This window comes from Triturus cristatus, chromosome 3_2, assembly GCF_964204655.1.
Source record: "Triturus cristatus chromosome 3_2, aTriCri1.1, whole genome shotgun sequence".
NCBI lineage: Eukaryota > Metazoa > Chordata > Amphibia > Caudata > Salamandridae > Triturus > Triturus cristatus.
The window spans coordinates 656,294,513-656,322,347 of NC_140584.1; the positions used below are offsets into that span (position 1 = coordinate 656,294,513).

The 27,835-nt window shown below is 43.1% G+C and overlaps 1 protein-coding gene across 16 annotated transcripts in view; it reads right to left on the reverse strand.

Moving 5' to 3' along the window:
• MAP2 (microtubule associated protein 2) overlaps positions 1–27,835 on the reverse strand; it is a 1,132,493-nt gene that overhangs the window by 537,223 nt on the left and 567,435 nt on the right. For all 16 annotated transcript variants that reach the window (XM_085648606.1, XM_085648602.1, XM_085648605.1 and 13 more), the window contains one exon: positions 6,149–6,255. The gene's annotated coding sequence lies outside the window, so the exon portion shown is untranslated. The remainder of the gene's footprint in view (positions 1–6,148; positions 6,256–27,835) is intronic.

The following is a 27,835-nucleotide window of genomic DNA, read 5'->3' on the forward strand; positions in this document are numbered from 1 at the left end:
AACATAATTGCACACAATGAACAATAAAGCACTAACGAAATGCAGCCAAAAGTGAACATGCACATTTCTCTTTTTTATTCATTCTTTGTGAAGAAACCCCTTCCCAGATCCCCCCTCCAGTCTGAAGATGATTTATTCCTACCAAGAAGGGGCGATATACCAGTCCTCGACTGGAGAAAAACAACTACCACTTACAGGGTGCAAAAGGGTTGCACAGTAGTTTTTGAATGCAAACAAAACCCACAAGTTTGTGGGTGTTCACAAAGTTTCAAGGCAAACCATGCTGTTATCCTCCTTTTCCCCAACCTTTGTGGAGGGTTTACTGCTGCTGATTTCACGCCTGGTGAAGAAATCTTCAGTAGAAAACTAAACTCATTTGCACCTGTCAGAAATCCATCTGTGACGTCTTGACATGCTACTTGAAGCCATTTTTGCTGTAAACCTCTTAATGCAGCTGAAAATGACCATCTGAACTGGGGCCTTGCACTCTTCAGTGGTGGTTATTTCTGTTCAAGGCTACCCATATCCATTTTGTTTTTCTCAGTATTTAATTTGAAAAAGAGTGCCGGTGCCCACATTTTCCTTAGGAGCTCTTTGCTGGCTCTAGAGAATGCTGGGGTTGCTGAATGCCGGGTTGTCCAATACCAAGATTACCTACTCTTGATCAGTCGCGGTCGGTAGTAGGAGTAACTGCAGGGCGGTGACGTGGGGAGGGGCAGGGTGGGGGGTAGTAAACTATGGATTACGGAGGTTTACAGGTAAGTTAACATATACATTAATAAAACGAATTTCGTTGCGTGCACTGCATCGCATTTGGGGATGCAGTGCACACAACAAAATTCGTTTTATTAATTTATAAATTAATTTACCTGTAAACCTCCGTAATCCATAGTTTACTACCCCCCACCCTGCCCCTCCCGCTCCCCACGTCCCCGCCCTGCAGTTACTCCTACTACCGACCGCGGCTGCTCCTGATTACACCTCATACCTCTTCGTTCCACCAACCACACACTTTTTGTCCCTTTATCTCACTTTTGCAGGTTCGTGTTCATCCATGATATCCCCTTTGTCACGTTGTTCTTATCAACCTCTCCCTTCTTCCTGCTTCCTTTTCCCTTGCTTTCCTTTGAAGGGGCAACGCCTGATAGTGAAAAAAGCCCTAGTCATCAAAGATGAGTTTGGTGCCCATCACCTGCAACCATTGACACAAATAAAGCCCTATGCATCCTTTGTAGGACTGGCACAAACAGGTGCAGCGTTACTATTTTTGGGCGCACCATACATAGGTTTCCATCTGTACTTACGTAAATGTTTTGTCACATATTCACCATGCTCCTTTTTCACCAATATGTAATAGTACACACTGTACAATTATATACTGAGGAAATAAAAAAAAAATCAAATGCACATTTTTTCTTATCATTTCCTCGATGGAAAGTTAGTTTTTGCCCACGCAGAAGCCCCTTTTCCTACAGCTCTTCAAAATACTGGATATGGCCCGTTCTCCTTCCCTCTCTGTCCCAGACTTTCAAAGGACACCACACTTTGAGCCACAGACTCCACGCTCTTGTGTGGGATTTACTACTGCAGCTTTCTTCACACCCTTACGCCTGCCAGGAATCTACATGGCAGAGGTGTAAAGGATGCCATTTCCACCCCTGTCACTTCATGGCCAAGAATGGTTTTGTCAATCAGGTCTTGTGTTTTTTGCACAATTACTGCTTCTCTGACATGCATAGACACACCTCCCATGGTGTGGATTCTAGTAGGTCTTTTAGAAGGAGGCTGCTAGCCATTAAGCGGAAAGGGGAACCCGCCCGATTCTTCTCTGCAACCATGGTTTAGTCAACTTATGTATCCTCAACCCTCCGCTAAGTGACAACACCAGAAGTGAACTCTCTATACCTTCATCCCTGTTCTCCAAAGCTTGGGTTTCAGATGGGAGACTTTTTGAGGCTACAGCACCCACACCCATACCGTGGGGCTGGCGAATTTGTGACCAGTATACGGAACTCAAAGCTCAGGCGATGTCAAAGGTTAAAGGGCAAAGTTCAAAGGTTCAAAGGAAGAGGAAATAGCGGGATACAGCAGCTGCATATGTTTGCCTGGAGAAACAACAAATGAGTAATATGGAAAGGGAAAGAGGCAACCATTTAATGTCTAAATGTTGTGTTCCTCTTTTCCAATAATAAAACAGATACTTTGTTTTAAAACATGTGTTCCCACACTGCCTTCTACCTTCCTAACCCGAATGTAGTCATTGTACATAAGTGGTGTCAAACCTTTGCTCAGATGCATCAATTAAGCAAGTACTATACTATTAAGAGGTGTATGACAGGCAGTACCACAGCTTTGCCTATCCTTCAACCCAATATCTAGATCTGGGCTTCACAAGTAGAGGACATAACATTTTGCCTATGCCATAGGTGATAGGAAAAACCTATCCATATCGCCTTCTTGTGCAGAGTTTAATGAGCATGTCAACACTGAAATGTGGAATAGACTTTTGCCAGTAAGTGGAGTACTTGCTTAGGGGGTGTGTAGAATTGCAAACTTGTTGCTTTGCAGATTCAAGTAATTTTATTGACTCTGTGCAATCTACAGTTATATTGTGAAAAAGAATGCCCTAACTCTAGGCCAGGAAACACACTGATGCCGGGACTGTGAGACATGAACTGAATGGCGTGACTCTGACACTAGAACTGGAAAGACTCATACCATGGCAGGGAATACATTGACAGTGAGACAGAGATACATATGACTCGCATACTGGAACAGGGACAGGTTGCCACACACAGCATAGCTTAAATACAGGATCCTACTGGTTTTAATAGAAGGCTGCAAGACCCTACCCACAGCCAGACTAGGAGCCCACAATTTACGAAAACCATGACTTGCATATGTCAGGCTCTACACAAGACTCCAAACTAATGGGCAAAGTTTTTGGTGAATGCTGCATTAAAGCAAATATTATAATAAGCGATAACATCACGTCACATAAAAAGAACAAAGCATCTTTTGGCATCAAGCTGGGTTGCAGCTCTTCCACCCGCTTATTTAATTTTTTTATAGCTGATTTAGATCCAGCTTTACAGATTGTTGATAACCCTCACACTAAACTTCGGCCGAATGGTTGCTAGCCCTTTTTTATTGTGATGATACCATACTGATGAGCTCCACTGACATTGGTTTTGAGCGCTTCCTTGTGAAGACAGATCAGCATTCTCCTGCCATCGAGCTACAAACGTCAAAGACAATCAAGACAAGGACCAGTGGTTTTAGTAAGAGGGTGACCAGTCTTACATTTTTTGCTGAATTTTGTTGCCCTTGAACCTGTCATTGAGTACTACAATTTGGGTCTCTTGGTGTATTTAATACACAGTTGTTCAGCCTAATTCAAGGCTAACACTGCCCTTGCAAAACCACAACGTGTGGGCTAGTTTAACGCTATTAAAATTGTGGGAACGTCTCCATCTACCCACTGATAACAGCCAACAACCTAAAATATTCTCTGCATATCAGCATGGTGGCTTCAGAAGAACAGGTGATTTGCCAGTGTTGAGTGTTCATTTTTGACGGAAGCACTTCCTATACTGAACTCTACCCTCACACAATGCTTAGTACTACAGCTGGGGTTTGAATTGATTAATAGGTGGGCCATACAAGCCACCAGACTATTGCCTTCTCAGATGACTAGTGTTGAGGATGAAAGCCTCTTAGGCCTCATGAGAAATCATGTTAGGCTGGCATAGCACCCGAACAAAACCGTGGTGCTTCCCGGCTTGGTTAAGAAAGCTAACAGCAAATTACATTGCTCGGATGGGTTGAATTTATCTGTGAGGGTGCTTTTTGGAGACTTAAACCATCTGTTAGCTACACCATAGTCAGAAAATGTGTGCTTAGTGTCTAGAAACATATCTATTACAAAGCAGTATGAATACCTTGCTCCTGGCGAATGATATTGTTGTTGATTTGTCAAGAACAATTACATTTATTTATAGGCACAGGGTCATAGAAGGGTATCTCTAGGAGCAAGTGCCTGTTCCCTCCACATATGCAGAACTCAAAACTACATTTCACATGATGTTAAGATGCATTGTCCTCAAACCCAAGGATCTCGCATCTTAAGGAATTTCATCTGGAGTTGATACAATTGATGATAACATTTTATTGCACTTTTAAACTTCAGTCTTCAATAATACGTTATTCTGCCTGTCAGGCCATAAAAGACATAAGATGAATACAGCTTTGCACAGCAAACTGAAAACAACATCATGTAAAAAGAAGAGACCACAATTCCAGCATCAATACACTCATGAATCTGTAATTCAACAGAATAATAATAATCAAAAAATATATCAGCTAACAAAAATAAATACATAATCTCTAATAAGTAATTGAAATGACTAAATGTAAATGTTAAAACCACTAAAAACAGTAATAGAAACTGTAAATGGATAAAAAGAGCAGGGGTACTAGCCCTCCACCGTCCTCCTTGCTCTGATGGTGATGGCAGCTTTTAAAAAGGAGCACATTCTAAGACAGGTGGTCGAAGTGTTTAACAATTGCAAGTGCTGTAGGGCTTCTTCCACCTGCCGTAACCAAGTTTTTTGGACAAGGGCTTAAGAAAGTGTGTGCGTGCCTGTCTATAGTAAACACACAAAAAATATAGTGTAACAAATATTGTTCAGAGAGGTTGTCACATGGGCAGACTGTTGCGGAACTCCCCAGATTAAAACAAGGGCCAGTAAAGCACCAAAGACGCCATACAGTGCCAGCCCTGAACCGAAAAAGCAGAGATCGCTCCCAGTGAGTTAATGCGAGGCGCAGGTAAAGGGCTGGCTCGGGAGAGGCGAGTAACCTACACTCGCTTAACGCGCTACTTTTTGTGCTCTCCACGGCAAATCTTCTATACTCGCAGAACTGGAGATTTGAACGTCTAACCAATAATTACTCCTCTTTCTTTAGGGCTGTAGGCGATAGAAAGAGAGACGACAGCCCCAAGGCCTTTAAAGTAACGGACACATAGCTCGCCAAGGGATGGAGCGTCCTTTGTCTAAGGCGAGACAATCCAAATGCCATGCCTGCTTAGTTTGGCCTGGGGGTTTATCCAAACGCCAGTCCAAAGCAGCAAAGGAGCCGCGTGAATTGTATCCTGATATAGTGTTGGTCGAGCTCTGCGTGGATATTATAAGTGGAAGCTGGGGAGCTATAGCATCCTGCGACAAATGCGATTTTCCTCTGACTAAAGTGGACAAGCTTTATGGTAGCCCCAGACCCCTGCCCCGTATACTGCTCCAGGGATACACTGGGCATTGTAAACTTTTAGCAATGGAGAAATGCTTCCTTTGGGTGAGGGACTGGAAAGCTTAAGTACCGCACCCACTGACCTTCCAAACTTTAAGCGGCAAGAAGTCACATGCGAGAACCAGGTGCCAGCCGAGTTAAAAATAAGTCCCAGGTAGCTAAACTCCTTTACACTCAATAAAGACTGCCCGTTACAAGTGAGTCTATTTAAAGTACTTTTACCAGGGCCCACGGCCACAATTTGGGATTTGCCATAATTAGTTGTCAAATATAAATTATTCAAGAAAAGCACAAAACGGTTCACAAGTTCCATCAGAGCTTTTATAATTTCCTAAGCAAGACATTGTTGCACTTTTAATGAATGGCTTGTGATACCACCACAATATTACTCGCTAGCACTATTTTTAAAAATAGTTTTTACATGCAGTATAGTTTGTATTGTTTGTAATTGTAAACCGAATACAAGTATTTGATTAACATGCGGTTCTAGTCAGGTTCTGGAATACATTGTTGCTCTAATATGTTATTCTGCCCATTTATGCAGTCAACTCACAATGTGTTTTGCAAGGTATTAACAGGAAGCGGACAATTCTACATGATCTACAATTTGTTTTCTGCATATTGGAAAAAAATTAGATAGTTTTAAATTTAACATGACAGATATTGACAGCTAACTGGTTTATCGATCATCTCATTATCAATCAGCAGTTATTTAAGAAAAAATGTGTGTTCTTTGACAAATTAGATACGTTTCTTGTGTCTTGTTCATATAGTTCAGTCTCTCTTGGGGTGACTTCCCGTAGAAACAATGCCAGGCTATGGAATTAAGCAAGGTCCTTACCGGTCTGACGTCACAGAGCAGCTGAGTCCTGTCTTTGAAGAACCAGGGCAGATGAGCCCTAACAGAGAAAAAGGGGCGGTCACAATCCAGTCCCCACTTTGCTTTTCCTAGGAGAAAAATCAACATAGGAAATAAATCGTTTGTTTTCGGGTAACTGAACATAACTAGTGGCACAAAGGTGAGGACCGCGGAGGGGGTGGGGAGGAGGCCTGGGGCAGCATGGTGGGTGGGAGGAGTAGGGTTAGGCTTAGGAACATTGGGGCAGATTTACAAGCCCCTTGCGCTGCCAGTACATCACTGGCCCCATATTTACAAGGAAAGGAAAAGCCACTCTGCGTGGCTTATCCTGTCCTGTCCTTGTAAGTATAGCCCCTTTACACGCAGCACTTTGCAGGAAAGGGGCGTTCCATGGGTGTTGCTGTGGGTGTTTCCAAGCAACACCCATGGAACCGGACACATTTCCAGATTTTGCATCAGTTTGCTACGCCAATTTAGGGGTGGCATAGCTAGGCACAGCGAGGAGAAATGTTTTCATTTCTCCTTGTTTTCTCCTCTTTCAATGCGTGCTATATTCTACAGCACGCATTGAAAGAGGAAAATGCCTGTAGTGATTGTTTTTGTGCAGGAAGGTGCCCCTTCAAAAACAATCTCCCCATGGCGCAGGCATCTGTTTGTGCGCCAGCGCAGGGGAGAGCACAGGAATGCAACATATTATTGTAAATATGTTGCATTCCTGTGCTTCCGAAGTGCCGCAGGGTGACGCAGCTAAAGGGCGTGCGGTGCTACGCTGATGCACTTTCTTGTAGATCTGCCCCACTGTTGTTAAAAACAGATCCGAATCAGGAGTAAGCGAGACAAAGAGAAGGTAGAGTAGCATGGATGAGTGTTAGAGATGATTCTTTAACGTTAACATTACAAAAAACACACATATCCATATTTATTCATGTTTGTATATATGGGTACGCAATGTTGTAAGTATTCCACAAAGCAGCACGCCAGCCCTTGTTTCTCTATGCTTCTTTCCATGCCTTAAATTCTCTCTGTCCCACTCTTCTCGAAATTACACAGAAGCACCTTTTGCACCTTTGCAGTTAAGATTGTCACTACACTCCATAAGGAGAACATGTTTTGCATTATTAGTAACTTTGCTCACTCCTTTTTTGACCAGTGTGCACCAAACCACAGAAAACTACATTGATATTGATGTGTTGGTTTTATCATATCAGTTTGGCTTGGTCTCGAAGAGGCAAAGATACAGGAGGGCCCCAGACAAATCACTTTTACATTACACATGTGACTCCCACACAAGCATTTCTGCATGAATATAACAAAATACCTCAATGAACATGAAATATTTCACAAATATGTAGAGGTGCCTATGTACTTTCAGCCTTTTTCAAGTTAAAAGTAAGTCTGGGCGGTGAACTCTACTCCGCTCGCGGAGTTTGCAGAGCTTTCCGCACTCTGCGTTACGCGGAGCTCGGGGAATTCCGAAAAACTCCCTCAATCTTCCCGACGGCCCCCCAGCGCCGGGATGCCTACGGGTAGCTGTGCGCTTTACAAATACTGGATTTACATTTACATCTACTCAAGCGGCAGAAAAGAAGCAGCGCCTGCTTATGCGGTGCATGGTGCCGTTCGTGATAATTTCACAGCGCGGACAAACACCCGGCACTGAAAATTATCGCGAGCAGCTTTTTATCTAATCCAGTCCGCCAGTTGCGGAGTTCCGCGTAGCGCAGCTAGGTTGTTTTTGCACTTTGCGGTAGGCCAAACTCCACCCAAAAAAATGTACAGGACCAGTAGCAATGCATGTGTTAATTAAGTATGCAGCATATGTTAAGTATGTCGCTATGACACGCTTATGAACTTTGAAAAAAATGTGAAAGAAACAAAAAAACGTTGTGGTAAGCTGACATTTTTCCACTGTTTATAATTTATTCAGATATCAGACAATCTAATTGGCTACAAACCCTCTGAACTATTTTCCGAAGGAAGTAATTTTGCTTTCAATACATTTTATTGCTATCATCAAGATGTTCACAGATCAAACTCCGGATGTTTGAGAATATTAGGAGGAATAAAAAAAACACAAGCAGCATAGAGGGGTGCAATGTTGTGTTATTTATAAGTGTGTGGCCTTGCAGGCCGGCAAGCAGAGTTTGAATTTTGATGGAATAATACTGATAAAAAAAAGTTAACCTACACGGAATGGGCGGTGGGTGGGGAACCTTTGGGATTAAGCAGCCTTTGGTTTGGCAAGGGTAAGGAGGGATATTTGATAGCCCTTTTATCACCCAAGACCAAGGGTTCATTGGTAGCCATCCACGTTTCCCAGCAGGGCCACCTATTATCCGACAAAGACCTCCTTCACCCAAAAAACAAAGAGGATGGCGCTGACCGAGGAGCGCAGGTAACTTCTCCAGAGGTCTCTTTGAATTTTTAACAGGGCAGCTTTGAGCCGCCAGGCACTTCTTTCATTACCACGTTAGTGGTACATGTAATAGTTATTTATATGTAAGAGTTATTTATAAAGCCCACTGTGACCAAAAATGGTATTCTGGAGTTAAAACCACTATGTAATGATACAGCAGATCGAAAGACTGAGAAGCGAGTCGCTAGTGAGGAATTAACCAGGTTTTCAGTGCCTTCCTGAATTTCAGTAGGTCAGAATGAGATCGTAAGGGAGATGGTAGTTTGTTCCATATACGGGCTGCATTGAAAGTAAAGGTACTTCCTCCTTGTCTGACTTTTCAAAATCTCAGTTCTTGGACATAGTTGCCTGTGGTGGATTGGAGGTTTCTGCCAGGAGTATATCTTTTTAGTGGGGTATTGGTCCTTTTTTCTGTAGTGCCTTATGGACAATACAGAGAGATTTAAAGATTATTCTCTGCTTGATAGGCAGCCAGTGGAGCTCCTTCAAGGCCTCTGTAGCAGATGAATATCGAGGTTTATTCAGTGTTAGCTTAGCAGTGATTGTCTGGATGCGTTCTAGCTTTTTTAACAGGTAATTTGGGGCTCCTAACAACAGGGCATTGCAATAGTCCAGCCTACTTAGTATTACCCCTCTGGAAATCAATGATCTAGATGGTAGGTCATCCAGAGGATAAAGCTTCCTAAGGGCCCCAGTCAGTGCAAAGCAGGTCCTGGTAAGTCCGTTCACTTGATTTTCCAGAGACAAACCTTGGTCAATGATCACACCTAGATTTCGTACCGCTGCAGTGTTGCCCAGTGGGTTTTCCATGGGTAGCGGCCAGAAGTTAGGTGATAAGGATATTAGAATTTTGTTGGAAGGGCAACAAAGGAGTTCAGTTTTATTTCCGTTCATTTTAAGTGGATTTACATTCATCCAATCAAAGATGTCAAGAATGCCTGCTTGGGAAATACCTATGGTACCCTCCTGGTTGTTGTTCAATGACAGAATTAATTGAGTGTCATCTGCATAATTTATTAGCTTGATATTGTGAGTTTTTATAAGTGAGATGAGGGGTTTAATATAAATGTTAAATAAAATAGGGCTGAGGGAAGAGCCGTGGGGGAGGCCATTTGTTGTCTTTCTGAATTTGGAGAGAAAAGGGGGGAGAGATACGGCCAGGCAGTGACCTGACAGGTAGGATTTTAGCCAGTTTAACATCGCCCCCCCCACACCCACTGCCATAAGTCTGTACAGAAGGGTGTGGTGGTCCACCGTGTCAACCGCCGCCGATAAATCTAAGAGGGCAAGTACAACCGATTGTCCATTGTCAATAGTCCTCCGCAGTTCATCGGTAGCGAAAATAAGGGCAGTCTCAGTTCCGTGGCCAGGACAGAATCCAAATTGCTCTTCCTCAAGCCATGCAGCATCCTCTAGATAGTGCGACAATAATGAGCTTATGTGGCGTTCTAGAATTTTTACTGGAAAAGGGAGAAGGGAGATCGGTCTAAAGTTAGCTAGGTCGGAGGGGACAAACCGAGCTTTTTTTTAGTAATGCTTAACTATGGCTTTCTTCCAGCAATCAGGCACCTTCTCAGTTTCAAGAGAGGGATTGCAAGGTTGTCGGAGAGGGCCTGCAAGCTCTTCTTTCCATATTAGCCATTGCTTTGGTGGCATAGGGTCCATTGGCGACCCTGATTTTATAGTCCTGTACAGGTTTTAAAAACCTTGCCAGAGATGAGATCCAACCTAGTAAGTGTCACGGGGAAAGGTCTGAGGGGGAGAGATCTGAGAGGGGAGGAAATCCAAATTGAGCGGGACTGTGAGGGTGTGCAATAGAGTGTTTAACTGTGGTAGATTTGTCAATCCCTTCCATAATTGTTTTGATTTTACTGTCAAAGTATTCTAACGGTTTGTCACATAATATATGTGATGGTTTGATCTCTCGCTTAAAGGGAGATGGATCAGTAAATTGGTGATCTCCTAGTAATAGTAGTTAGCTCTCACTTTCCTTAACTTATTTTTATACTCACTTAACGCGTTTTTTAAATGAAATTTGTCTACCTCGAGGTAATGGCGCCTCCATTTCCTCTCCAGTTGCCTATATTTCAATTTGGCATTTCTCAGCGTCAGGTCGTACCAAGGAGCTGAGACTTTTTTTCCGATTCTTTAGGGTAGTCAGGGATATAGTTTCACCTAAAGTTTGAAACATTTCCCTTTTGAATCTGTTACAATTCACCTCCGCAGAGTCTACTGGAGAGAAATATATGTTATTGATGAAGGATTTAGATTTAGCTTTAGGGAGCTTATTCCATGCTCTGCCTTCTGCTGAATGAGCTGCTGACTCAGCAGGGGAACAACTCTTAACCAGATGTAGGTGAAAGGTAATCAGCGAGTGATCAGTCCAGCAGAGAGGGGTAATTTCCTCTACCGAGGTCAGGTTTTCTGGCGAGAAAATGAGGTCCAGAGTGTGGCCAGCTGTGTGAGTAGGGCCATGGACCTGCTGCTTAGGGCCGATTGTTTCACAGGTACTACGCAGCTCCTTATATGCTGCCGATAGGCCTTCTTCTGCCCAGAGATTAAAATCTCCCAACGGAAAGAAATTATTGTGCGTGATCCACAAGTTGGAGATATTATCTAGGACAGAGGGAAGGGAAGAACTTCCAATAGTGGGTGACCTATAACATAGACCTCCTGTGGCCATGTTTTTCTGTTGAGCCTTTAGCTGAAATCCTAGCATTTCTATCCCCTCTACTTCGTCTATGGCGAAAATGTTAAAGTCCCACCGTTCTCTATGGAGGATGCCTAAGCCACCCCCTTCTTTTACCCACTCGGGGCTTGTGGAACCCTTTGAAGCCATCTGGACATGCCTTATCAAGGTCAGAGAGAGAATCCCCTGTAGACCAAGTTTCTGTAATGAACAATACATCAAACTTCCCAGTATCCATCAGTATAGTCATTTCTTCCGCATTTTTAGGGAGAGATCTAGCATTCATCAGAACACCGGTTAGTCTATCATTTAATGATGTTTTGTCATTACGGTTCTCAATAGTAGTAGTTTCCAACCTTAAAGTGGATTTCTCACCAATGAGCGTTGCGTGCCTGGTATTAGTTAACCCCCCCCCACCCTCTAGCTTAGCGGGGGCAAAAAGCCTCGACTGCCCTATTAGCTGGGTCTCGGCCATTTATATTAAAACTCCTTCCTCTCACTTTTTGTAAAGTCTCTCATGATGTCTGCGAACATCCTGAGATATTTGAAAAAACGGAGCCGTGGTTTGTGGGCACTTGAGAAACACCCCTAAAATCTCCTGGTGATTTTTTTTAGTAGCCTTTCCTGATGTTTGTGAACATCGAATGGGATTGAAAAAAATGGTGCTGGGGGTTTAATCGAACCCTCCCCTCATAGATCACGGCATGCGTGGGAGCAGGGGCACAGAGCGGGGCTGCAGGGAGGCGTTGGAAAACAGAATAACTGTGGGGTGGCATGGATGGGGCAGATCGTGGGGGCAGCAGGAGCTAGTTGGCACACAGGGACTGGGGGCAGGACTCAGAGAGCTGCTGCAGGTGGCCCGGGGCACATAAAATGGAGGAGTGAGGCTAAAACAGGGGCTATTGGAGGACGGGGGCGCGGAGAGGCCAAGGTGGTATGCAGAGAGGCTGGACGGCGGCAGGTCCCATATATGTGCTGCATGGCAGGCAGAGCCATTACGTTGGGGCGGATGGGGACGATGGGGCACAGAGACAGCCAGCGGGGGAGGACAGGGTGGCACACATAGGGGCTGCGGGGGCAGAGGCATGAAGAACAGATTCAGGGGAGGCGGAGAACAGACAGAAGGGCGGCAGAGGAGACAAAGGGTGCACTGAAGCGCTGCAGGAAAAGGCAGGGTGGCACACTCGGACCGCAGGGGGAATACACATGGTGCAACAGGGCTTTAAGTGGGCTGGGTCCTAAAAAAGCCAGTGTTGAGACAGGTCCCTATCTGGCGCTCCATTTTGCCCGCACCCTCGGGCAGAAACCTCTGTTTTGTGTGACTGCTGTTTGCGCTGAAATGCTTTCTCTGATCCCGCTGCTAGAAGGAATAATGTTATTTGCTGAAGGGAAGCGTGGCTCTTTTAACAGTGCCATACCCTGTGCAGAATGGCAAGGCAAAGCGCTTTCTGATATAACGCGGCATACATTATTACCGTGTTCACTACAAATGACATTAACTTTCAATTGTCCTCGAGGAGGGAAGGTTTCTGCCCATCATGTGCTTTTATATGCTTATGCATTCAAGGCAATGATGAAGCATACATGCTGTTGCACAAAAGGACATATGCCCCAGCCAGGGCCCGCCAAGGTCACGTTATGCTGCTTTCTTCTTTTCGGGCAGTTTATATAGTGTGAAATTGGCCCAAGGGCACTAAAGCGCTTTACGTGAAAACCATACGTTTTTACATGAGGACTGTTCTGCAGGAAGTATGCTTCGAGTAAACACTAATGTTGTTAAAAATAAGTTGTACAAAAACCCAGCACCCCTGGCGAGAGAAAAGACTCAAAAAGTAAACAAACTATTTGAAAAAGACTGTGCAGCTTCTCCCTTACCATTGACAACGCCAAAAGCCCTTGCTTGTAGGTGCAATGTTACTTGATGTATTACATATCTGGATGCAATGACAAAAGCAGCAAAATACCAGCCGGAGGCAGACTATATGCTACGCATAGATTTTTAGCTTAGCTGTTTTTAAGCCACATCCTGATTACATCGGCAACGCCCCTTTGAGAGATCCACCAGTTTTTTCATCCCACTTAAAGCCCTGGCTGCAAGGTCACATATAGTGTAACTTGTGAGTGCACAGAGGGGCTGCTTAGTGAGTGAGGGTAGACAGGGTGCAATCAGGGGTGTGGCAAGACAGCACAATGTTGCTCCTAAGGGGGGCACTCCTAGGGGCTGCAGGAGGTGTGGGGGCACAAAGAAAAGAGGCGGTGGATACAAAAAGAGGAACCTAAGAGGCAGAGGTGCACTCACCATCATGCAGCAATAGGCTCGCCAACACACCGACCATCAGACACAAATGCATCCCCTCCCACGTGGCTGATAGCCTTTACCACCCGTCATGACACTTTTTTACCATTTTGATTCTGTTTAGTGCTAGAAAAATATTTTTTACAAGTGCATTTTATTAAGGTAATAAATAAGTCATAAGCTATCACTATCATATGTCCACACAACCAACATCACAAGACAAACACACCCAGCTACTTACGTGCACACAATCAACTTCCTAAGCCACCACATACACCATTATATATCAACACAAACAAGAACATTCACCATCACACTCTCAGCATACTTCCACACACACAACCAATATCGTGCTGAACATACTCACCATCATATGTCCATACAATCTACATAAAAAAATCTATGAAAGTGCTTTTAAAAACTAAAGCTGAAATGAGTTAAGAATTGACCAATATGTTAATCACATACTTCCATTAAAAACTAAGAAGTCCTGACATTCATGAGTTAAAGTGCTATGTATGAGGATGCTGAGATGGGTTTGGTTTGTTCTCTGGATTGAGAACCAACTGGGGAAACGGTTGTTACCCTTTTGGAAAGCATAGTAAATCTAACAATGCATGTCTGGCCAGACATAAGGCTCCAATGAGAGTCAGACATGGTTCCTAGAAATACAGGTGGCTCACTCAGCCAAAAACAATATGAATATAATATATGAAGGAGGATACAGGAGTTTACACACTTGGTCTGGATTTGGCAATATCTGTTATAGGCAGAGAAGATATCGGTAGCGAAAATGGTCTTCCTCCAGTGACGCTGATACTTCCAACAGAGTTTGATGTACCTCTTGAATAAATCAACTAGATAGGCTCTGGAGCTTCCTGATTTGGGTAGGAAGAAGAAGTACAATTAATCTGGAAGCATTTAGGCTTGATTAGTAGGATGGTGGGCTGGGATGCTGTCTTGGCACTCTATTATATAGCATCCCTGCTACAGCATGCATCAAAATGGCTGGAGTATGGCATAGCTGGGAAAAACGGCTGCTAAGGCGTACGTCTGTGAATGGGAAGCTGACAGAGCTGCTGATCAGGGGTAGAGCTGTCACAACCCAACTAGACTTTAGCTGAGAGTACCATGGGAAACAGCAGTTAAGAGAGTCTGAAGACCTCCCTTTGCAGATATTTTGTGTCTGTAACCATTTAAACACGTAATGCAAGGTATGTCAGTACACAGAGGGATAGATAGTGGGTGTAATACACTCAGAGTCTTATTTAGAGTTTAGTGGTTGGGATAATCTGGTAAATTTCATGACTATCCAGTCAGCCGTGTTACAAGTATCATAGGCTACAATTTACTCGTAATATCGTGGCTGGGACATTCGCTATGTTTGTGATAGAGTATCCCAGACCCTAAGAGATCGATGCCCGGGAGACACCAGTTATCACCTTTGCAGAAGCACAAGACGCCTTTGGGATCAGATCTAGTCAATGTCTCTAATCAACCAAGCTATCTAGCAGAAGCAGAGACTGAATTCCACAACTACACTACCTACACTAGAGCCTGTCCTGAAGGCAGGCAAGAGTAGGTACCCCCTTAGGGTAAAGCAACAATGAGGGGAAAGACATACAAGAACCCCTCATGGCTTGCTTCCAGGTCCAGAAAGCATCATGTAATGCAAGATTTAAACTACCACACTTCCATTGCCTACACTACCTACCTAATCCCTCAGAAACTCCGAAAGATATACCCGATAGGCTCTCCTTCTGTCCAAGGTACTGGGAGCCTGCAGCCTCTTCATACATATGACCTGGTACTGTAGAGTAATAGCACAGTACATTGAAAAGGTGGTGGTGAGGGTTCGTCCAATTACTTTCTCCACACCAGTGACTCAAACAGACACTGTGTACTCAGAATCATCCAAAAACACAAACATTTTAAGCTGTAAGTCCTGGGGCTTGCAAAGTGCCAAATAGATATACCTTTGGCATGCATGCTCAAGGACCAACTGAAGTATCCTGGGAAAATATTTTAATGGAATGGGCCATAGTGAGATAAATACACACCATAGCTGCCAGAAGGGATGAGTGAACTGCAGAGGGGATAGCTGAATGGGCAGAGATGACAGAAAGATTGTCTACACCCCTGGACGTGGGTTCCAGCAGTGCCTAATGAGACAGCTATAGGTGAATCCTTGGGATGGGGGCTACAGGCCGAGGACGTGAATTACACACACGCCAAGGATCACAGGTAAAGAAAAGGCTACATATGATCATTTGAAGTAGCTTGGCAGGAAACCCAATTAGAATGCTTTAGAGTTTGCTATGCCCTTCTCAAGAGGGTGTATTGAAGCTTATATGATTTGTAGGCCGTACCTTCCCACCTTTAGAGATGTACAAACGACAACCAAGTACCGCATTTTAATTGCACAGAGAGATCAAGCTGTTTAGGATTGTAATGTTTTTGTATCGAACAATTAAGATGCAAACAATAAATTTGAATGCTATATAAATGCAAATACACATTTTTTAAGTAAACTAAAATTCCATTCAAATTCAAAATGCTTAAGTGAGCTAAATTCTACTGAACCCCGGAAAATTCATGAAAACAGGACTTAGTAGAGAGTCTTGTAGGTTCATTAACGTCTATTGCAACACATCAGTGCATGTATTCCACGTTTTAAAACGAGTCAGCACTTGTTTTCAACCACCATCTTCTGAGACCAACTTGCATTCAGTGATTGTGTGTTGATCCTAAAGCACATCTTTGTGATGCACTCGTTTTACAGTACGATATTTGTCAACAGAAATGCTTGTTGAGCAGATTTTTCTTATTAATAAAGAAATGCACCGTTTACTAATACTGATGAGAAGCACCATGAAGGCTTTCCTCTGCCCGCTCCACGCTACAGATATTTCGCCTACTTGAGGTTTTTCAAATTTGCTAAAATATTTTGCAAATGTAGGCACAATAACAATAAACAGCAGATGACTGGAATGCAGATAATTAGCAAAATCTTTTGCTGAGTGTGCTAGCATTGTTCATAGAGCCTAAATACTCGCACAGCTTCAAAGCGTCAAGCAAGCCTGCCCGAACCAACCATACCTGACATAAAAACGATTCATACTTTTTAGGTCGAGCCTGGGCAGCGCATGCGCTGCTCTGCGTGGCATGCTGTATTGGAGTATGTACTTGAAGCCCCGCCCATATCTGTCATTGGCTTGTGTAATTGTCCTTCATAAATGCTGGCTTCTGATTCGTTAATAGGCTTGTTAGTCCCTCCTTAGTACTGCCTTGTCTTCATTTGTAACCTCCCATGAGGACTGGCCTCTTTACTTTGGTTGTTACACAGTACGTCTTATTTAGTCTGTAAGCACTATTTTCTTTAATGAGTTTCTCCTTCTGCAGGCACTACATACTTTCCTGCAACATTCAGCGCGACATGCGCGCTTTCAAGGGGCGCTTTTACAAACAAAACATTTGCTTGTCAACTTGACAAACAAATGCTTTTTTTAGTAAAAGCGTCCCATGCGGCGCTTTCACTTTAATAGCAGCCGTGGACCTTTTTAGGTCTCGCATGGCGTGGCAGCGCAAAGCGCTGCTCGCCTCGGCGAGATTTATTGTGAACAAGGAGTTTTAGAAAAGGGCTTTAAGCTCTACCCCTCATTTCCATTGGCTTGCATCACCGTTTATGGTAAACGGTGGCCTGCCATTGGAAATTAGGGTTTTTGGTGGACGCCCTTTGGCCTCCGAGCCAGACTCGGTGGCCTGCTTTGCGTCTGTTGCAAAGCACTTTCTTATCATTATGGGGTCATGTGTTTCTAACACATGGCCCCATAAAGACAAGAGATCCCCATGCTCCGGCTGCAGTGTAGTCCTCTTTCACTTTCGGGACTGCGCTTGTTTTAAGCCTCCTCTGGAGCAAAGATTACAGTTCTGTTGGTGTCCCTGGTGTTTTATTTGTATTTTTTATGTCCCTGGTGTAATATGCTATGTTCTGAAGACCTTATCTGAAGCATTGATTTCAGTTATGTGAGCCTCTTCTGTCACACTTTATCCAGTTTTGGAGGCGTAATATAGAAGATTGCTTTCAGTTCTGTGCACCTCACCTGGTATATCTCTGGAAACCCCATCTCTACATGAATAATAATTTTTTTAAAAGGCAGGCAAGCCACAGCTAGACAAAAGGGGGCATAGTTTGACCATATGTGCATATACTAGCGCGTCACCGTGTGGCACGTGTACCGTTAAACTTTGTTCATGAACCATGCATCCTTTCGTATTGATCACCATACAGCGCTTCACAAATGTATCTCTGTGCTGCACCTCCTTAAAGCACCCCTGTACTGCGTAATCCAATGAGCCACCAGACCCAGACTTCAGGTAGTGAATTAGCAGAGCGCGCTGCAGGGTGGGCTGGGTGTGCACTGGAAGAGTTAGGTGTGGGGTCGCGATAGTAAAATACGGGGGCGAAGCTCTGTGCTGTGCCTAATAACAGCGTGTGGTGCAGGTCCGGAAGGAGGTGCTTTGGCAGAGCTTGATGGGAGTCAGCGTGAGGATGCGTGGGCGCAGACGTGTGTGAGTGTCACCCTAAATGTGTCAGCGAGAGTACTCGGTTAAAAATAGCTCAGAGTATGAGAGGGGCCTGCTGCCCCGAGAGCCCGTGAGTAGCCACGTTCAAGGAACTCGCCCTTCAGGAAATTCGAATTAAAAAGAAAGAAGAGTAGACCGAGAAAGCAGAAGCATCTTCGGAAGTCCCGCGTCTCCCGGGCCTCTCTTGTTTACCTCAAGTGGAGTCGGCGGAAGTGAAGTTCCCCAGTACTGCTTCGGGGCTGAGAAATCCGCTCTTGAGAAGAGATGCAAATAACGGCTCGCGCAGCACTGGCCAGCCCCGTGACGTCACCTCGACTAATAATAAGAGTTTACAATGCTCGCTTTCGTTTTGTGTTAAGTGACGGTTCTTCTGAGAATTCAGTCTTGACTGAACAGGTGGAGGCGCGGTACATACTCCCTAATCCAAGCATACAATACATATAAGACGCTTCTCTAAAATTCCCCCATATATCTTTCCTCCAAACTCACAATCTCCAGAGAATCCTGCACCATTACAAACATATACGTGAATGACCTAAGCACCCAAGATTCAAGAAAGGACCCTCTGCAACTCGAGCATTCACTGGCCATGCCCCTAATTTATACAACTATTTCCCATAATCGTTAGAATATTCTACTCTTAGAACCAATTTAAGTGATGATTGAAAACGAACTTTTATAGGGAAAAAGTTTGGTCCCTGATCTCACCTTCCTCCAGTGTTACCTGAAAACCTGGTCCCCTAGATTCAAAATAACCCCATGACCCTGAGTGATCCTCACATTGCACGTTATCTTCAAACCTGTTTTAAATCCATATTTAGAAACATGGCAACCCTCGTAATGCCTTTAGACATGTCAGGGCATGAAATAATGTTTTGGAAATGCTAATCAATAAATCCCCAAAGCCATGTTTTCTCGTCTTAATTGTACACAAACAACGTGTTACCGCACAGTCTCTGTAGTCAAGATAATTTAAACTCTTGTGAAGGTTGTGATGTGCCCCGACACCCTCTAGGCCTTGATCGAAATAATATAAAATATTAAATAATGCAATGAGAAAAGAATTTAGAGATGGATTCCAGAGGCAGGCTCGCATGTTAGTGCCAAATACTGTGCAGAAAGGGATAAATAGAAAAAGAGATGCAGTCCAGCAACTTGGAGCTGAGTGAGTACCTGTCAGCCACCTGAGAGGAGTTCCCTACCCACCTTCATTCACTGAGATATTTATAAAAGGAGTTCTTGGTAGTTCCTCCCCCATTGTCTCATGGACCAGTTGGAAGCGTGTCCCTAGTTATCTGCTGTAAAGCAGTCCCGCCGCCCCGCGTACTCCGTGTGTACTCAGATTGTGAGTTTCCATTCATCTAATTTGAAACCAGCCCAGAACTCCCAGGCTTTGTGCCCCAGGTGGCCGCAGACCCCGCAGTGCGAGAAGAAAGATGGAATGCCGTGCTTAGTTTACAACACTGTTATTGCAGTTACATAATTACATAACTGACAACCACACTGACTCACTGCGGGCGAGTTTTACTTTGTACTAGTATCAATGGGAGCAGTGCAGGAAATTAGGATCTCGCTGGATCCCGGTTCCGGTAGTTATTTTTGACCTAGATCTGGGACCCGGCCCACCCAGTGAAATATGCTGAATTTGTCCTGGTGTAATTTTCCGATACCAGGCCACAATCAGCAGCGCACGCACGTTGCAACAACATGCAGTTGGTGAGGAGAGGGGTTTCTTATTTTCACTTCCAGCTGGATTCAAAGCAAAGGCCTTATTAAATGGCCAGCAGCCCTTTTATTTAAGTATCACCTTTGCTAGGAACTATCTGGATCCTAGCACCAAGATTCCAACGCAAAGGCACACAGCTTGTTATCACTTCACAAGCACTTAGGAGAAACTATGATTTAGAAGCAGGTTTATGACTTAAGGTTTGTGCGTGCACTGTAAGAATGCTGAATGTATCTGTCTATTTGAGTAATTAAAAAAATAATAGTTTTAAATGACACTTTATAGTTCATTTTTTATTTAATTCTCTTATACTGCTACTCATCCTAGCTTAGGAAGTTAGAACACTTTACATCACCCACAGTGACATAGTAAATCATGCAAGTGTGTAAATCAATGTACAAGAAATGTTTCTAAGTCAATTAGGGTTATGTGGTGGAAGAGTACTGAATACTGATGGCAAGAGGTGTGATAATATGCTGCCCTCCCATCAGCCTCTGCTTCTAGGTTCTGCGCGCGATCGCTTATGTATGATGTTTGTCTTGGCAGGGCGACCACATTTTAACAGTCACAGTGCGTGTTTTACAGTACAAAAGCGTGTCCTTGTATCTGAACTATGGGGCGCCATCTTCCTTTCAATGGCTTCTCTGCCGTTTTTAAGCTGGTGCTTAGGTTTACTCGTTTGGTTCAATGCTTGTGTGCAGCCGCTGAGCGCTGGTGGTAACTATATGGTGTGGCTACACAGTGTAGGTGGGAGCAGTCTCCACGGCCATCAGGAGCGGGTTCGGGGCTACAAGTACAGCAGCTGAGCTCACAGGACGATGCAGCAGCGCCTGGCGCTCCCACAAGTGTTCGGCGAGGTTTCAACATTACTTGATGTGACACAGAAATCCGGTTGCCCTGCACTCTGTTAATTGGAGTTTCGGTATTCTTTATCCGAGGCCATTTTTTTTCCTTTTTAAAAGTTGGGGGCATTTTTAAGTGGAATCAACAGTTGATAATTTTGAAAATAGAGCTCGGAGTACAGTGGCTAATGGGCCTCGAAGGAGCAAGGGCAGAGTGATTCCCCTGAAGGGATGTAGATGTATTTCTGTGTCATTTATGTGTGTACGTGTGCTTGCTGTTGTTTCTGTTCCTGTGCACGCTTGAATGTGCATTTCAGTGGTGTCAGGTGTTTGTCTGTTACTGTGCTTTGTATGTGTGTGTCAGGGGGGCACAAGTCCTAAACAAGCATTTGCAATGCAATAGGTCTCGCATTTACGCGAGTTTAAGCTATTGGCTTTATAAATGACAATGCCTTTTATTTACGTTTCAAAAACGAAAACAGAACTAAAACGCATTGTCATGTACAATGCCAATAGTTCAAACTCACGTGCGAGACATATTGCATTGCAAATGCTTGTTTTAGACACGGCTGCTCTAAAGAAAGGGGCGTGGCCTCTATTAATGTGAAAGTGCAGCCTGGGGTGCTTCTAAACACAAGCATTTGTAATGCAATAGGTCTCGCATTTTGGAAACTTTGACCTACTGGTATTGTAAATGACAATGCTTTTTATTATTGCAGGTTCTTTAAACACATAAATAAAAGGCATTGTCATTTACAATGCCAATTGCTCAGAAACTCGCAATTTCGAGACCTATGGTATTGCAAATGCTTGTTCAGCTTAACAACAGGCCCTAGGAGGGGTGATGCTAGCAAGCGAGCGAGGCCGAACATCCCACTGTCACGTGCGAGTGAGTCAAATAGCGCCCTTAGTAACTGAACGTGCTTTTTTGTATTAGGTGCGATGTCTCTTTGTATGCAAATTACCTTAAATTAAACATTTGAATTCAAATGAAAATAAAATTCCCTCTAAGCTTCCAAATCCGACTTTTAACGAAAGATATATACTAAAAATCTTATTGCATCCTTCTCACAAACCCGGCATGTACAAAGGAATAAACATTGTGCTCTAGAAATGTGCTACTTTAAATCATGTCATTAAATATGTTTTTTATGAAGTATACACGTGTCTTGCAATGAATAACACGCAGCTTTAATGGTTCAGGTAAATCAAAAACATCTTTTTTAAGTTTGCTGAAATCTGCAACAGCAGTAGCAATGCATTGGCTGACAGGTAGATATCTCAGCAGGCTGCTCGAGTTTAAGCAGGCCGTCTGAGAGACAGCTACCGCAGCACTGGTGCAGCGGTGCATAATGTTCAAGTAGGACAAGCCTTATGCGGCTCGGCTCCCAGCAGTCGTCAAAGTATCATAGACATTTTGCTATTGATAGGAAGCAACCATTACCCAGGGGGGCAAAAATAGGATGTCAGACATTTACCACCAGCCAGCGAAGATTTTGTTTATACTGTTTTAACATCAGAACAAATAGATTTACCGGCCAAGTAAAGGATAGGAGGTATGACACTCAAGCAGTAGTAACTTCACACGTCCTTCATATTTTTTTTTTTTAACCACCTTTAAGTTCTAGCTTATAACTCAGAGAAGTGACAAATCTGCCCGAAATAAATGTCTGTTAAACTGCACAGGCAACACATTCTCATGAACTACGGATCATTGTCAGACTATGTGTAAAGTGGGCCGTACCTGGGAGTCAGCAATGGAGCTTTTTGCCTTTTTATCTTGGACACAATGGGTTTGATCATCGAGCAATGGGCGTATTTGTGACCAAGGAAAATATGTAATTGAGAAAATGAAGATGCCAAAACTCAAAAAAAGAAAAAAATGCAGTGGCAAATCTATGAGATCTGGCTTTAATATGACAATATAGGTAAACACAGGCAATAACAAAAGCTGTTTGCATGTGTTACATGTAAAATGCTATTTGTCACGATACATCATGTCCTAATGGCTTCAGGAAAAAAGTAGCAAAAAGAATAGCTTTCTGTATAGAATGTGCATAGGGAATAATCAACTAAACAATGGGAAATTGAGTTTACTCTGAAGATATAAAAGTCTGTCAAACATTCTAACATAGGTGCTTCCTGGAAGCTGGAATGATACTCAAATAACCAATAGCATGAGGTAATGGGGTAACACTCGTTTGGGTGGAGCCATTTCCCATTTTATACATGCTAAAAAGAATTGGTAACAATATACAGACAGCTGGTTTGTCAAGCTAGACCTAAAAAAACAGACGCCTACAGCAATCGAGCAAATAAAAAGGTACTAAGGGCCATATGTAGGTGGCCTAACATTTACCACTTCATAAATACCGAATTTTACCGATTCGGTATTTATGAAGTGGTAAATGCTATGTAGGTAATCCATCGGTAATATTTACCGATTCGGAATGGGTCGGTATTTTAGAATCGGTATTTACCGATTCGGTAATGGTAACTGGCTTCCCATTGATTCCTATGGGCCAGGAGGCCCATAGGAATCAATGGGAAGCCAGTTACCATTACCGAATCGGTAAATACCGATTCGGTAATGGGGGAGCACAATCAAGGGTGGCAGGGTGTCACAGTGACACCCTGTTGCACCCCTGATTCCTGCATGTGTGCACATGTGGCACACATACATGCCCTAAGTGCCCTAAGGGCATGTATGTCTGCCACATTGCACACTTCTAAGTGCAAAAAAATGCTTTTTCAAAGCCATTCGTCATTTACCACCAACTTTTAGTTGGTGGTAAATAACGAATCCACACAACACCCACACACTCCCCCTACATCTCATTTCAGGATTCGGTATTTACCGAATCGGTAAAATTACCGATTCTGTAATTTTACCGATTCGGTAAATTACCGAATCCTGAAATGTGCCCCCTACATACCAAAAGCCTGAATACCGGTCGGTAACGGGATTTTTACCGAAAATCGGGCGTGACCGACCAGTATTGGGCTTCCTACATATGGCCCTATGTGTTCACAAAGTAGAAGCAAAGATAGTATGTTGTCACACCATTAATCTATGTTCCAGGCAGGCATTCTGTCGCAGATTCAATTCACCAGCTCTTTGATCCACTTCAGAAAAGAGCTGAAATTCATCTCCTCGGTAATCATCTTGTTCATCTCTGATCAAACTGTACGGAACCCCAAGCTATCCTCATTAACATGTAGATGGCTCCTTTGCTTCCCCTCTAGGTTCCAACTATGTAACAACCATCCACATATATAGTCTCCCTTTAAGGTATGCAATTAAAAAACAGTGTCATTAACCATTTGCTAAGTATTGAGTTTGTAGGAAATGAGAATTGGATATCATTTTTAAATAGCTGAAACATTAAAGAAAATACATTTGACCTTTGTAATCAAGTATGTAGGTATTTTTTTTATTTTCTGCCACATTACTTCCAATACAATACTTTAAGAGCAAAAACCCCAGAACATTTAAGTTAACTTGGTCTACTTCAAGAGCATTTGCCACCTATGCAGATATTGAGGTTATTGCCTATTGTCAAAAGAGCCCCCCAATAGAGAGACTCCACTGAGACTCCATTTCCTGTCATGGAACACATGGACCTCTCCTCCCTCCCAGTGACCAAATGACCCAGTGGCCAAACGATAGAGCAATCACTCTGTGTTGAGCAATATGGTGCCCTAATAACATGGAGGTAACTTCCTACTGCGCAACACGATGGCCACAGGATGAATGGGTCACTTCCTAAAGACCATTCTGCGCAACCCAGATGGGAAGGTTAAGTCCTGTTTTGCAAAATGAGGAATTGCCAATGTAGAGGTTACTAGCCAATGCACAATATGGCGATTATCCTGATGGAGAGTACATTTCTCTGGTTCAGTTTAGTGATTCTTCGAACTAGGGTCACTTTCTGTTATATGGTAAAGGACAGAGAACTTTTTCTGTTTCCATATTAACTAGTTAAATGTTAATGCTAATCAAAGACCATTTCAAATCTATCTGGAACTTACATGCATTCCTGTTTTAGTAACTTACTGCACCCATCCCAAAAACGCTTTGCACCGTTTTCTAATCCCCAAACTGATACACTCCCAGAACTGGCAACCTTTCACCTCAGTCTGCTAATGTTAGGAGGGTTTAACATTTGGGCAGAGCAGCAGATTTCACTCCCAATACACTTCTGCCTAGTTTGGAATCCTTTGGGCTCACATGTGTTATGTTACCAGATATTTGATTGGCACAACATTCACCAATGACCCACCCGTAATAGGCCCAACTCACTCCCAAGGCCCAGAAGATCCGACTTTCATAGTGAAGGAGTACTGAAGTTGGTCTTACAGCCCTACAAAAACGACTGGTCATGCTACCATTCCTTTTCAAACTGCATCAGGCTCATGGCAGAACAGCAGAAACCACCAAGAGCTAGCCATGTTTAAACATCCCTGTAGACATTTAGATCTGACCGAGCTTGCTAAAAACTGGCTTTGGCTAGCAACATGATACATCCTCAGGAAAATTATCAAATGCCTCAGGGCACAAATAATAACAACTCGGTTGAAATCAGAGAGAACGCTCTAGAATAGCACATAATTACTAGAGCAGAAAGCAACAAAATGAACTTTCAAGTTCAAATGATGACCCTCCTACGGTCCATATGACAAAACTCCGTTACGACCATTAGAAAGATACGATCGATAAATCCAAAAGATAATTCTAGTCCAAAACAGACTTCAGCCGTAAAATGGGGCAAGTCCTACTTCTGAACTTCTAGCTTATCTTAAGCTCTCAAAACACACCTGTTTCAAGTACTCAATTACAAACTGTTGCAGGACATTTCGTGTGCTAGAACTTGTAATATTTTAGAAATATGCATATATATAGCACAACATAACACAAAATCATGAATTCTTCATTGTAAATTAGTTCTGAAGTCCTCCAGCTCTAACGAGTCAGACTGTGCCAAGTCTTCTGTTATCAAACAAAACCAACCTCTTCTCTGACCGTGATTGACTCCAAGTCTGATAAAACAATAGGAAGCTCTATTTAGGATCTGAACACCTCTATACCTAAGGGTCTATCATCCTGTACCGTTAGGCCTCATGCTTTTTAAACTATTTATTTCCTCTCATAGCTCAAAAGGCTGCATCTTTGTTTGATCACTGTAAAACATCTGGCTCCTATAGAGCCGCTGCCACCAAAAATTCACAAGTTGGCCTCAGTGTTTACTAAATAAATACGAACACGAATATCTCTACCTGTAGGTTTCAGAACGTACAATGTATCGTCTCTTTAATATATCTACACTTGGACTAGGGCAGTATGATTCAAAACATAATCAAGAGTGAATTTTTAATAATTTTATTTTCAAATTAAATTGATTTATGAAGAAATAAATTCAGTACATAGAAGAGTTTGATATAATTACATAAAGAGTTTTCAAATAACAGAGAGCATGCTTATCGGGGTCCCAGACGTACTCAAACACACACTAGCTGACACACTCATACCAAAATCATTCTAAAACATAAATGCTAAATTCGCACATTCACATATAGAGGATATAAACCGTCCAAAAAATTCAAAGTGTAAACATAATTCAATGAATATTCAACATTATGTTCACGAACAAATGTTCACAATTTAGGGAAAAACAGGGTTTAGGTGGGCCTCATGTGTGCGCCGACGCGCGTTTCGGTGACTGCACCGAAATATAGGTGCCACCTTCCTCAGGGCGAGCAGAAACCAAGAGTCATAGCATGGTTTAGGGCTGGGACCTGTGGAGTCACGTGTAGCGAATAAAACGGGTTAGAGGCAGTCAATCAAGCCGATTGCTTGAAAAAGTTCTACTGAAGGGAAAATACACGCTCTCAGGGTCGGTAACGGATCTCTTGCTGAGAGAATTCCGGGTGCGGGATAGTTAGGATGCCGATTCTTAATGACGAGGCTTGAAGGGATGAATTAATTGCATCTAAATGAAGTCCACGGAAATGTAGCTCGTGGTCAGATTTAATCAGGGCTGATGCGGCACGAGTCAACGCGGTGAGATACCACTTCAGAGTACTTCGAACAGAGCGGGAGGCCTCAGGTGAAACGAATCGGGCCAGGAAGCCAGTGTTTACTAGACAGTCCAAAGCTAGACTCTGTCCTGCATGACTTAACGGCGAACCACACAGTCACGCCTCTGTTAATTACACCCTCCTATGACCCAGAAGACCGTGCCAACTACAGATCTATATCAAACGCGCCACTTCCCTCCAATTAATCAAATCTAGACTTTTGTTGATTTCAACCACATTATTAACCCCTTAGGTGCAGCTTTTCAGCCAGAGAAAAAGAACTATCCTTGGTAAACATCCCCAGCAACCTCACAACAATGTTTTTAACAAGCATGGTGCTAGTGTTCTGCTATTGTTAGCTCTTTTAGCACAACTCAACACTCATAACTTTCACCTTCTCCTCTGCCATGTTGCAGATTATCCATGAAGTCCCGAAGGGGCGTGAACCTTTTTAAACTCAGTTTACATCTTCTTGCGCTGCCAATCTGGCTGTTTGGTTTTGATTTAGACAACTACATCAATGCCACTAAAATAATTATTGAATCAAAAAAACATGAAAAGTTGTGATAACAAATCATGTGCCCTGTACATAAGTCTTTTGGAATGTGAGATGAGTCACAAATTCCTTAAACCTTAACTGTTCAAAACAGGAACTCTCCTTGTAAAAGAGCCATTTGAATGTCCTTTTCTCTCCAACCTAGAACCTGTTAAATCCGGGGCTCTGTGGTAAGATATTTAAGGATTTCTGACACAGACCTACCGTTGACCCCCACAGGTGGCCTAGATTGCAATACAGTTCTTTTTCAAATTAAATCACTAAAAAAGCTCTTTGTTTTGTCTACATCATGCTTAATGAACCCAAATAGCTATTTGTTGTTAATATTTATTTAGTGAGGATTTATATAAAGAAGTAGATATTTCCTTTGGTTAATTCAGGGCACTTGACAGAGGAAAATACAGTTTTTTATTGTGGGATGTTGGGAGTCCAACCCAGCAGGGTCAGTGATCTGTATCCAAACGTTTTCCCTCACAAGT